This window comes from Hibiscus syriacus, unplaced genomic scaffold (genome assembly GCF_006381635.1).
Source record: "Hibiscus syriacus cultivar Baekdansim isolate YM2019G1 unplaced genomic scaffold, ASM638163v2 tig00110890_pilon, whole genome shotgun sequence".
Classification (NCBI taxonomy): domain Eukaryota; kingdom Viridiplantae; phylum Streptophyta; class Magnoliopsida; order Malvales; family Malvaceae; genus Hibiscus; species Hibiscus syriacus.
Genome location: NW_024062900.1, coordinates 9396912 through 9410410, shown reverse-complemented (window position 1 = coordinate 9410410; position 13499 = coordinate 9396912).

The window sequence follows — 13499 nt, the reverse complement described above, 5'->3', positions numbered from 1 at the left end:
CTTGCTTAAGTAAGGTTGATTATTCTTTTTATGGTGTATGCAAACCGACACTAAGGTAAACTTGGGTTTTTGGTTTGCTCTCACTTTTGAGTGTGTTGTACTCTCCGATCGCCCACTTATTCTCAACCATAACATCACTCATCTTGGATCTCGTCTTTTTCCATTGACTTTTGATGTTAAACAATTTACTTGTGCTTTTTCAATAGATAGTTTAGATATGAGATGTTTGGACACGATGAGACTCCTTGCTAGTACTTCTGATGCATCTTACATTGTTCCTCTCAACACTATAACACCTCATAATAAGCATGTCTTCTTTCGAAGGACTGCATCACCACCAGCACTAACAGAGGACTCGTAGCTGGACGTGTACACCAGATCCATGATGCACGATCGACTCAACTCCAATGATACCAACCTTGCCGAGATTTTGTCATATCTTCTTCTGGGCACCTCTCATTGTGGCCGTGGCCATCTTTAGACATGGGGAGTATCTCTATTCCCTCTTCTACGCTTTAATTTTTCATATTGAGAAAATATGCTTTAAGTGGGGAGTAGAACTTGCATCGATTTTTCTCTTGCTTGTTTTAATGTTTGAAATTGAGTTACCTTGATTGATATGTTGGAATTTTTTTGCCTATCTTGAATCTTGCCTTATTTCTTTGATTTCCTTATAAGCTGGTGATCTCGCTTTTTTTTTTTGGAATTAGGGTGCATAGTTAAATGGCATGACTATTGTTTTTCTATAAATTTTTCTTGATACCCATGCGTTTGTTGATTGATATGTTTCTTGTCTCAATACACATTAGACTTTCATGTGAGGTTTGAGCTTAAACGATCATATTTTCATTCTTGCTCATTTGTTTGATTGAGTGTGCCAGACTAATACTGATATTCTAGAACTTATGAGTAAATGCATATCGAGACTACATGTTTTGAACTTGATGCTTTAATATAATAGGGGCACTTAGGATTTACCCACTTCTCTACCCAAATGCCTTCTCATTTATTTATATCCATTAGAAAGCCAATTTTGTGCCTTTAATCTTTCTTTGCTTCGACTACATTAAAAAACCCAAAACCTTTTATTTTTTTACCCTATTTTGTTACCCTTGTCAAGACAGAGATTGATTTGTTCCACGAACAAAAAAAAAAGAGAGAAGAAGAAACGTTAAAAAAATATGGTTCAAATAATAATCGAATAGAAAAAATAGCAAAAAAAAAAAAGATTCGAAATAAAGAAAGAAAAACAATGGTTGTTTGATTTTTGTTACACTTCTTTGCATTTATTTACTTTGTTTATTTCGTGGTTTGAACTTATATGTTTTGCATCTCTTTTCTAGATGGTTAAACCTAATTTTGGCCTATTTCCTACCTTAACCTGAGCTCCGTTACAACCTTTTTAAAGAACACTTGATCAATGCATCTTGTTCATTTTTAGTAGTGAAGACTTGAATTAATTACAAGCTTATGGCAATGTCTTGATTGGTTCGAGATTGAGTGTTTTTCTTTTACCCAAAACACTTTGAGCTATAATGAGCGAATCCTTGTGACATATTGGGTCTTGTTATATTGAAATTGACGGATTATTGGAATATCATGGTTTTACTTAAACTTGTTCCTAGTTATGCCTTTACTTGATTGTTTCTTGATTCTGATAATTTTTATGATATTGATTCGTTTTGTTATCTTGTATATATTGTGAGATGAAGGATGATAACTTGAGATTTTGATGTATTAATTGAAGAATGCTTGAGGGAAAGAATTAAGTGACGAGGGATTTTATGAGTGATTTACTTTGTTACTATTTTGTCGTTAATTACTCCTTGTTATCTCTTTGACATTGTCGGTTTGGTTATTTTAATGCCATTTTATGCATGACTTTAATTTCTAGAAATAGCATTAAAAAAACAAAGTTTTGTAGTTTTTATTTTATTTTATTTTGGAGTCGAGGCTAGACACATGGACATGACTTAGGGCATGACAATATCCAACGTGGCAAATTATGGCAGTCCAGTCAACAGTAGCTTCCAGAAGGTATTCTTGTCAGCATTCTAGAAGGACGGACGAATGTCATATATTTAGTTTGAATTTGAATTTAGGAGTTATCACTTGTTTTTTTAGGATCTTATTATTTGAATATTTTTAGGATTTTATCTTTAGTTGTTTTCATTTTTTATTTTTAGGGTTTTAGAAAGCCATAAATACCCTTTTAGGGTAAAGCTTGAAATATTCTTCAATTTAGTTTTCTTCTTTTCTTTTTATTCTTATAAAGTTTTTTTCTTTTTTTCTCTTTCATTTTACTTCAAAGTTTCTATTTTACTTTCTTTAAAAATGCTAAGTATGACTCAATTAACTAATTTTCCAATAAGCCAAAGGCTAAAGTGATGACTCAATTCCAATCGCGAGAATTGAAAAATACCTAATATCTTCAGATATATTTCTCAATTTTCTGCAAACTTGGATCGGAAATTGACATTTCCTTTAAAAATCTCAACACTTTCATTTCAAAAAGTCGAGATTGGTTTGATTGTTGTTTCGATTTAAAGTTGGGAGGAATGATCATCTTGTAGCACATTCGACTTCTTGTAAACACATTTAGCAACATTTTGCATAGGGAAATTGAGATCGGGTTCGATTCTCATTTAGATAACATAACTTGAGTCAGGCTTTTCCAAAACTTAAACTATATTGGTGTCAGAGACGATAGTCGTGGTTAGTCCAAATAAGGACTAAATTCCAAATATTGACTTTGGATTGTTGGTTTATCGGAGAGAAAAGTAACTTAAAAGGGTTTGACCTTGTAGACTGTAACTGACATATATCCGGAGTATCCTCTTCGATAATCAATTGGAATTGAGGTAAAGTGAGACATGAGGTTATTTTACTTAATTGAATTTATTCTAAAAATTACTTTCATTATTTTCCCTAGATTTAATTTTTTTTGCCATTATTTTTATTTTTTATATTTATATTTTTTGCTCTTTCAATCAAAACCCCCATTTTCTTTACCCTTTTTGCCAAAATCAGAATCGAATCCTTCTAACGTTAGAATCTCCAAAGTCCATACAGATAGGCCTTTTTCTTCTATATACTACATTTTAGCTTATTTATTTGAGAAAAATTCTTTTTTATTTGACAATATACGACGCTTTTCATCTGTTGTTTCTCCCATCCCTTGGTCAAAGAGAAAATGTCTTGTTACTCTCGGAGTAATTCGGTTGGTAAGTGGAGGCACATTTTCTAGTATGATTATGTGCAAAGGTCCCTCTATAGTATGTTATTTAGCAAAGGACCTCGGCATTATGATTGGATGGATACATTTATATTACGTTGTAGTGTGTAGGTTTCTTCGTGTCAATGTTTTCAGCATTTAGTGTTGAGGTATACATTATATGACAAATGCTTCCTTGTGTAAAGATTTCCATGCTTATAGGGAGGTATAATTAGAGTTCTTTTTATGTTGTTTTCTCAACACTCTTTACATTTAACCATTTCTATGTAATGTTTATGGGGAGAATGATATTTCTCACAAAGGATTAAGGAAAACATATCACCTCAACATTGTCTAGAAACAATAAAGGGATTCTCCTCATATGGCCAGTTACAACCCAAATTTTTTCTCAAGCTCTCAGTTGATAAAGAAACAAATCAACATACTCAAAGGAGTTCAATAGTCAAGTAGAGGTATTTTTACTATAGGGACATCAAGGCCAACTTTTCTCTTACTAGATTAAGTGCATCTTAACACTGTGATGAAGGCATCTCAACACTACTGAAGGCAACTCCAAGTTGTATGAACAAGAGTGTGAGACATCCCCACATAAATCAAGTTTTGGGAGGCATCTCAATGGTTCTGGGGTGAGTGTATCTCTACACTATGTTATAGTATAGACTCTTAAATATTTCGTTCGATTCTGGAACATAATCTCATAATGTGAGGCATCGCAACACTTATTGACTAGGTAAAGAATGCTACTCAGTCTACGATAGCACATAGCGGTTGGTGCAGAAGTATCTCCATGCGTACCATACATAACAAGTAAAACTAAGGCATCTTGTTCGTGGTAAAATTAGGACAAAGATATCTCAATGTCAAAATGGAGGTTCTAAACTCTTTTGGGTAGCTTTTAGGACATAATCCTATTTATCTCAATATTATTCGACCAAGTAGAAAAGGCTATTTAGTTTGCGATAGAGCATAATTGTAACATCCCCAAATCAGGGATAGTGACTAAATTGTAAGAATTCAAAATTTAGTGGTTTAATTTGAATAACTTGAAAAGTTCAAGGATTTATTTTGGAAATTTTGTTTGGGACTTGATATCAAAGTTGGATTATTGGAAGGGTATTATGGTCTTTTCAAATGAAAGATTTTTTTCTATTCTCTTTAAGTGATATAAACACGTGGGAAATAAGAGAAAGAGTATCCAGAGTCTTCTTCAGCTTTCTTCTTCCTCTCCACCGGTGGTTGTGCATAAGGTGAGTATACTTCTTTGTGATTATTCCTTTTATTTTAACGTCGAATTTGATTCTTTGGGTATTAATAAAGCTTATTAAAATTCAATTGTAACTCATGATGTGGAGTGATGAGTTCCAACGGTCATATTGCAATTTTTTTTTGCATAAATAGGACTGATATAATGGTGTTTATATGAGAAGTGAGAAAGAAAAAAATATTGAGAATCAAATCATGTATTTATGGAAACTTTTCATTCTGATTTCTCGAACAGTTTTTTTGGGCCTGACAACTCCAACTTAGATGATTGATATTCAAGCTCATCTTTAGTTGGGAAGCTGGTAAAGGAGGCAATAAAGTCAATAGCTGAGGAAAATAAATAGTGAGGAACCTTGAAGAAAAGAATAAAAAGATGAAAATCAAGAAGAAGAAGAAGTGTGATGACATACCAAACCGACATAGCAAACGACTTATAGAGAGGCATGGAAAAAGTAAAAATAATAGTACAGAATTTGAGAAGAAGAATAAAAAACAGACATATATGAAGACTTACCAATCCAACATTGTAAACAAGCTGCAGATAAGGTGGAAAAAATTAAAATAATATATGAAAAAAATGTTTATTTTTATGTCTTTAGTATATGTATGAATTTGTCTTTAATAATGAAGTAATTATTGTATTAAGTAAAAATTATTTATGAATAGTTTGCAATTATGTATGAAGTAAAGTGAAAGTTGACAATAAGGATGTTTAAAATACATAACCAAACATAAAAAAGTATAACACAAAAAATGAAGTGAAAGATAAATAATTAGAGAAGTACATAAACACAGTAAAAAAAGGTACAATTAAAAACATTAACTAAACACAATTATGAAGGTTTATCATCGAGGTCGATATTCAGGAAGACGTGGACAATGCTTTTTGTTGTGGCCTTCACCTCTACAGTGGTCACAAAGCTTTGGTAGACCTTACTCTCTTTGAAGATCATCTATATCAGTATGAATTCTACTAGATTCAGGTCAATCAGTCAACTTCATATGCAATTCTAGTTTTGACAATCATTCTTTAGAAATAATTGGTGTAGGCCAATAAGTATCATTTGGGAGATACTTAAACTCACAACTATATATGTTATACATAGTGTGCATGTTATAACAGTCATCAGAATAAGAGTATGTGTCAACATTAACATGTATACATGTAGCGACAACATGAGCACATGCGAATCTCAAATCTTGAAATCGACCGTAATCAGAACATCTTCTATTCAGATTAACAATGTATGTGGCATAATTGCCACCATCATATGGTTGAACAAGTTCTTGGACAATTTAATCATAATCAAGTTTGGCAATATTATGAACAAATATTGATCTTCCATCGTTGATCATGGTCTCTATTTGTGCACCTTTATATGTCCAAACTTTACCAAACCTGAAGTAAGTCTTCTTAACAATACTTGCTACTAAAAGATGTCGAGTCTCTTTAAGCACTTAGTTGATACATTCGAGAAGATTGGTTTTTAAATGGTCGTAACATTAACCTTGATCATCATATACTTGTGACCATCTTTCTTTAAGGATTTCAGCTGCAAAGTTATAACCATCTTCTACGTATCTTCTCAAATTTTCTAGTTGTGCACAAAAGTTAGGTTGTAGTAAAACATACCCTGAAAAAAAATGAGATTTAAGAATAATAAATGAATAACATAAATTAAGCATAAATAATTAATGAGAAAAATATATTAGTTACCCACATTGATAATCACTTTTTTGATCCTTTTTTTCTTAAACCTCTTCATAACATTAAAGGTAATATGACGTATACAATATGTCAAATATACGTGAGGAGGAACCACATGCTTCCTGTTCTAGAAATTGTCACTAACTACCTAGGTGAATGGTCTGATATCATGTAAACCCTATCTTGATTAAAAACATGAGAACGCAAATTTGAGAGAAAGAAACTCCAAGTTTCCTTCGACTCATTTTTAACAATGGTGAAGGAAATGGGGAAAATGTTTCTGTCACCATCTTGTGCAACAACTATCATCAAGATGTGTTTGTATACCTCATACAAAAAAAGTCTCATCGACTTGAACTATTTTTTGAAAAATTGAAACCCTTTAATAGATGACTTGAAACAAAAAAAACAAGCCACAAAAAATCTATTTCCAGGGATAACTTCTATGTGACTCGTGGTCGCAGGAAGAGTATATGATCATATAATGGTTCCAAGGATGAAAAATTATATTGCATGCAACCTAGGTGGTAGCTCATTATATGAATGATCGTAATCAACATACAATAATCCCATTTCTTTCTTTTTAGCCATCCAAGACTTGTAAGAAGAAATATAACCAAATGTATTTCGGACAAATGCCACTAACACTGAAATTGGAATCTTTGGTTTTTTTTTGGAATAAAAACTTAACATATGAGCATATGATATATGAATTTAAATGTTTTTGGTCTTGTGTCAACAAGTCCATCTTATATGTGTATTGGTCATTGAACCTTGTGACTTACCACAATATCTTCTGTTGTAAGTATGAAACTCATATCCTTTAGTTACACCTGACATCATGGTTTATACAACTAACATAATATTTTTTTATCAAACTCCACGACATAAAATTAAAGATGGAATTTGATGCATTACTTATTGATTTATAGTTGTGCATCCTTTTTAGTTTCAAACTAGGACCCAAGCGTCAACTCCATTTATCCGGTCGTCGGAAGTACCCCAATGGGAAACACATATCTCTAGCATATCATGGATTTTAGTATTCCTCATATCATCATAATTAATGTCATGCATTGCAAATGGATAAGGATACTGAGGTAAATCATTTTAAGGTATTTGGGGATGAGGGTGTGTTGGTGAATAGACCCAACCCCTTGGAACATTCTACAATCTATAACCCCGTAAAAATGTTACCTCTCATACATCACCCTGAATATCCAAACATTATCCCTATAAAGCAACTTCAGCAACATCAAAATCATCAAGTATTAGGGTGTCATCATCTTCCATAATTGGAAAAACAATTTCATCATCCTCGTTAAAATCAGCAAGGCTTTTACCAAATCACCCAAGAAGGTTATCATGTACACCACTTTCATGTGGTATAGATGTTCATGATTCTTCTATTGCAGGTGTAGCTACTGATGAGGTAAGAACATCTGATGCATTTTTCAGTTCAGCATTAATATTGATTATCTAATTATTTGATGATTGATGTAGTTCAACAATAACAACAATATCGTCATCATCATGAAGATGGATTGCTCCATATGTAAATGGACTTGATGAGATTAGGTGCTGATAACTCAAACATGAAATAGAAGCTACAAGTTTTCTTTTAATTTTGTTATTCATTTGACAATGAGATACATCTAAAGTCGACATAATGTTTACAGGCATGTGTGACTTAAACACAACACCATCACCAGTTTGTAAAATTTCTCTATTGAAATAGACACCTGTGAAGGATTTTTTGCTCATTGTTTGAAAACAGTTTTCGTTGATTCAAAGAAGTTGTAAAAAATATATGTTTTTTAGAGAAATATGCTAATTTAAAATACCCTATCATAATATTTAAAAATGACATAGAATCTTAACTATTCATGTCCTTTTTCTTTTCAGTGATATATAACCTCATATCAGAACTTCTTTAATTATGAATGAAAAATCATATTGGTACAATAATAATTAAAAATGACATAATCTTAACTATTCACTTCCTTTTTCTTTTCAGTGATATATTACCTCATATAAAAGACTAAGGTTTAACTATTTTGTGCCTTGACCTTTCGGGTCTCACTAATCCCAGTTGGAAAAAAGTAATAGGAATATATGCCATTGGTATCATTTCTTCTTCTTTTTCTTGTCCCTACCTATATAGGAAACATGTTTATATATAAAGAAAAATCATATTTGATACAATACTAATTTAAAATTACAAGGAATCTTAACTATTCACATTTTTTTCCAGTTAAATATCACCTTATATAAGAAATTATGCATTATGAATGAAAAAACTTATCCAGTAGAATAATAATTTAAAATAAAAAAATTAACTTGTTTAATTATTGTTTTATAACTCATCATTTTGTCATTACGAGTTTATATTCCTTAAGACTATATATAGTCTGCCTATATGAGAGATACAGAACACCTTAAATAATATTTTCACCCAAAATTTATTGTGAGGGGAAATCTTTCACCGTTTCCTCCAACGAATACATTTGACTTTCCAAATTAGTGACAAAATTTCAAACAAGGGTGGAAATCTTTACTATAGTTCAGGTTTCCCACCTATTTGGTTCCACAATATTCATTAATAGGCTATCTAAACAATGATTTTGCATTTTGGATAATGATTGACACATGTATTACCAATTCGGTGAGTAATGTTGACCTATTTGTCGAGTATCATAAGCAAGCCATAACTGCTTCTACATCAAAGATAAAATCTGAAGGCTCATTTAATAATATAGAAGTTGAACTTCAAAAATTTGAACTATTTATATATAGAAACAAACAAAATAAATAATTGAGGATTGAAGAACTTAACTTAACATTTGACTAGTTAACTGACTATGAAGATTAAGATATGGGGGTAACGACTTAATGCTTCTAATGTAATGTATTAGTTAATATAACATAATGTATGAGTTAATACTTCAAAATATTTTTCAAATCCAATAATATAGTATATTTTGTTTCTTTTGAAATTTTTTTATTTTAACTTTTTTAATTGTTTTAATTAATACTTCTACATGATTTTCTTCAAAAATGTTTATCAAAATTTGAATATTAAATGTTCATTTTTTTTAAAAAATAGTCATTGAAACTCGTTAATTCAACGTGATGAGTTTCTTTGATTTTATTTATTTTCAAAATTCGAATATCGAATGGACATTAACGACTTTTTTAAAAAAAATAGTCATTAGAACTTGTCACTTCGACGTGAAGAGTTCAGTTGGATTTTTTTTGAAAAATCATTTCAATTATTTTGTAAATAATTTATTACAAACTAATAATGAAAATATTTTAAACTAAATACAACTACTAATAATAAAATAATTTACTTATATTTTCTTAATTCTCGAGATCCGAGCAATGGTCGAATAATAATAGTGTGGGGTTCTTCAACTTCTTCTTGCTTGTCTACCTTAACGTCACACCCCAAATTAGGGCTTAAATTTTTCTTAATATTTATTTCGAGGATTAAATTAAAATATTAATTAAATTCATGGACCATAGTGAAATTTTGATTAAATTCGGATCTAAATTCAGAAAGCAACTAAACCTATGGCATAATTTTACCATTTTCCTTTTTAAGGTATATATAACCCCTAAATCTAGAAAGTTTCTTTATTTGGAAACCTCATTCTCTCTCTCTTTAACCTTTCTTCTCTTAGTAAGAAATATTTAATCGATGTTTCATCGTTGATCGTTGTTCCATTTTCGACACCTCTCACACCATCGTGTTCTTTGCATCATCTTGATTCCACAGATGTCCATCTTGTCTGCATTTTCATCGGCGTGTGAGGGGTGAGGAATATCAAGTTTTTGACATTGCAAAATCGAGCTCTCCGCCGTTCACAGCTGTGAACCAAGCTTGGTAAGTGTCTCAAAACTGATTAAAATGCATATAGGAAAATTTTCATAATTTTTTCAACCCCTGAAGGCCCTGCACATGCCCCCACGTGCCACCACTACGCATGAGGAAGGTTCACCGCCTGGTGGGATTCTAGAAACTACCCAACCTGACCCGTCTACCCGATCTGACCAGTTTACCCGACCTGACCAGCCTACCCGATCCGATATGACCTGGTCTAACTCAAACCAAACCGGTCAGCCGTTGATCTTTGACCGAACGTTGACCGTTGACTTTTTCCAAAAACCTCCATATTGCCATTTTTTGATGTCTTGAGTTCGATTTTGCGATCCGTTTTGCCAAATTCTAACCCAAAAGCCCTTAATTGAGCTCGTTAATATGAAAATGCTTAGTATTTTTAACATTTTTCTTATTTATTTGAGATTTGATTATGGAATTGGTTCGAGTATATATTTTTATGAAGTTACTCATGTTTCCCCCAACCGAGGGTCAATTAGATCCAATGCTGTTCGTCTGTCAAACCCGCTCGATCCACGTTCTTTGAGAGTTACTCGTAGGTTTATGTAAATTATTTAAATAGAGGTTATTATTATTCATATTAGGATTCCGATTTAGATTTTTCGATTCATAAGATCTAGCGCTGCAGCTGATCGTGATTGGCAGACTCGGTAGTAGGATTTCTTATCAAACTACTCAGACCGATACATGCATGTTTCCTGATTGTGCTACATTAATGTTTTAAACTATTTATCTGAACTATTTTAGATTGTTGATGATACTGAATATTTTTACAACACGATACCCGATTTTCTGAATATTGTTTATCTAATATCTGATTTGCTATATATTTCTGATATAATCTCTGGTTATTTTATTTTTGTATTTGATTTCTAAGTACATAATATTTTAATGTTTTAATGGATTAAACTACCATTTTCACTAGAATACATACATGTTTATTACTTTCATTGGGGATATTATTGGAGGAAGTATATCAGGCATTAGTCTATGATTGTAAGACCTTACCGTAGGCCCCTCTGCTTTGTGCACAGGGTAAGTCCTTACATCAAGTCCTTATGCTATATGTATAAGGCCCTTACCGGGTGTACACGTTGGTGTATGGTTCTAGGGAACCTACAAATTCTGGTGATCGCATATGGGTAATGTTCGTATTTTTAAAACATGTTTGATGAATTGTTTTTTTTACTGAAGTATTTTATCTATATTTTTTTATACACCGTAAAGAGCAAAATGGGCTATTTAGCACATTCTGTAAATCTTAACATTTTCAGATAGTAGTAGACCATAGACTAGCAGACTTAGCATAAGGAGAACTAACTACTCCTATTTTTGTACCGTTGTATATCTCTATATGACTTTAGTTATACTTTGGTGACACATGTTTTTGCTACCATCTTGGTATATCTGTATTACCAGTATTTTGTTCTGTATATGTTTTATATGGTTTTCTGATTTATGTATATATATGTTTATCATATGAATCTTTCTTATGGCTAATTTCATATTATATTGTTATATGTATTTTAACGTTGTTTTAAATATGAAAATAATTCTAAATATGATATGTAACCGCCTAGATTTGGTCATAACGTCTAGATCGGGTCTAGGGGGTTACACTTATTCATCTTCATTTTCGTTTGCTTCTTGTTGAGTTAATCGATTTGATGAATCGACCAAGAGGGGGTGAATTGGCAATTAAAACGTCGGTGGAAGCTTTTGCAAAAAATTCAAAATATTTGCACAACGATTTAGAGTGTTTCGACTTTCTCAACCAAAGTCTACGTCCACTACCTTAGCTATCCACTCTAAGGATTTTCCACAAATTCACTAATTTGTCTTGCTTTTGAGGATAAAGAGTAACCTTAAAAATCCCTCAAGAATTATACCCCAAATTCTTGAGAACACTCTCTCTCAAAGAGAAAATTACAAATTTGCAAACTTTTCATAAAAACCTCTGTCAAGACATTTCTCTGCCTTACGACGGAGAGTACAAATAGTACACCCCAAATGGTGAAACTAGTATCGAAAAAGTAGTGTTTATCCTCCTTGAATCAGATGAAGCACCAAGTTGTAGAGTCGCCACCAATCCTTTTATTTGGTGAGATTAGTCATATTCTAATAAAATTCCTAAGAATAATATTAAAATAATACAACTCGGGTCTGCTTACCAGAAAACTGAGTTCGGGAGTCGATTATGTATGGGGAAGGATTATCACCCCCAAAACGCCCAAAATTAGTACCGGTATTTATTAATTAGTGTCTTTGCAATAAATTATAAATTTGTTCATTAATTAAATAACTTAATATAAATAATATTTAATATAAATATTATCAGTCCTATAATAATATTTAATATCAAAACTATATACGTTAAATTATAAATTATGTATAATAATAATCCTAAAGTACTAATAATAATTAATCATATAATAATAATTAATATTTAAAACATAAAATATTAAAATTAATTAACTTAATTCGAAATAATGCTAAAGTTGTGTACTAATTATGTAATTTACCCTAAATTACTAATACGTGATCAAAATAAAATTTATTAATATTTAAGGAGTAAATATATAATTTTACCAAAAATACATATATATATGGCTAAAATAAAAATAATTAAAATTGAAAAGCCGAATTAAAAGGAGTAAAAACCTGTTTCGTGACCAAAATGGAAGGATTACAAAAGGCAAAGTACTGCGGACATAATTAACCCACACACAAATTGCACAGAAGCCCCTCTTTCAAAAACGACACCGTATGGGAGAGGGTATAAATGGACCAAATTTGGCCCAAAGAGGGTAAACCCTCTCATTTTTCTCGTTTCCATCTCTCTCTAAACTGAGAGAACTCTCTCGGTTCTCTCTAAATTATTTGCTTGAGGAAGACCGGTCATTGGCCGGCAGCCATACGCCGCTGTCGGCCACTACCCACGATTGCCGGAAAACACCAAACCTACCTAAAATGTAGATCGAGACACCCTCTACCCGAATCTGAGCTTATTCATTGCTAAAAACTAGTCAATCAGACTAGATCTAGGATTTTACCTTCAGTTTCTTTAACTTTTCGACGACGTTCAGACTCTGATGAAGGTGGTAAGTCTCTCATTTCGGCTTTTCATTATGTCAATCGTTGTTTCTTGCTCTGTGTGTTGCTATTTGGTTGCTCCTCTCTTGCTGTGTCTGTGTATTTTTTCTGTTTCCTTATAGGGCGAGGCTATTTATAGCCCTCAGAGATCCTCTGTAATGATGAGGAAATCTGGTGAGTCACCGAACCTACGGTGGTGACTCACCCTAGACAGTGAGTTGTGCAATTCTCGTTCATTCTATGGAATCTTCGGGATAACTCTGGAGAGGCGAAAATCATCGTGGCAGCGTCTGGTT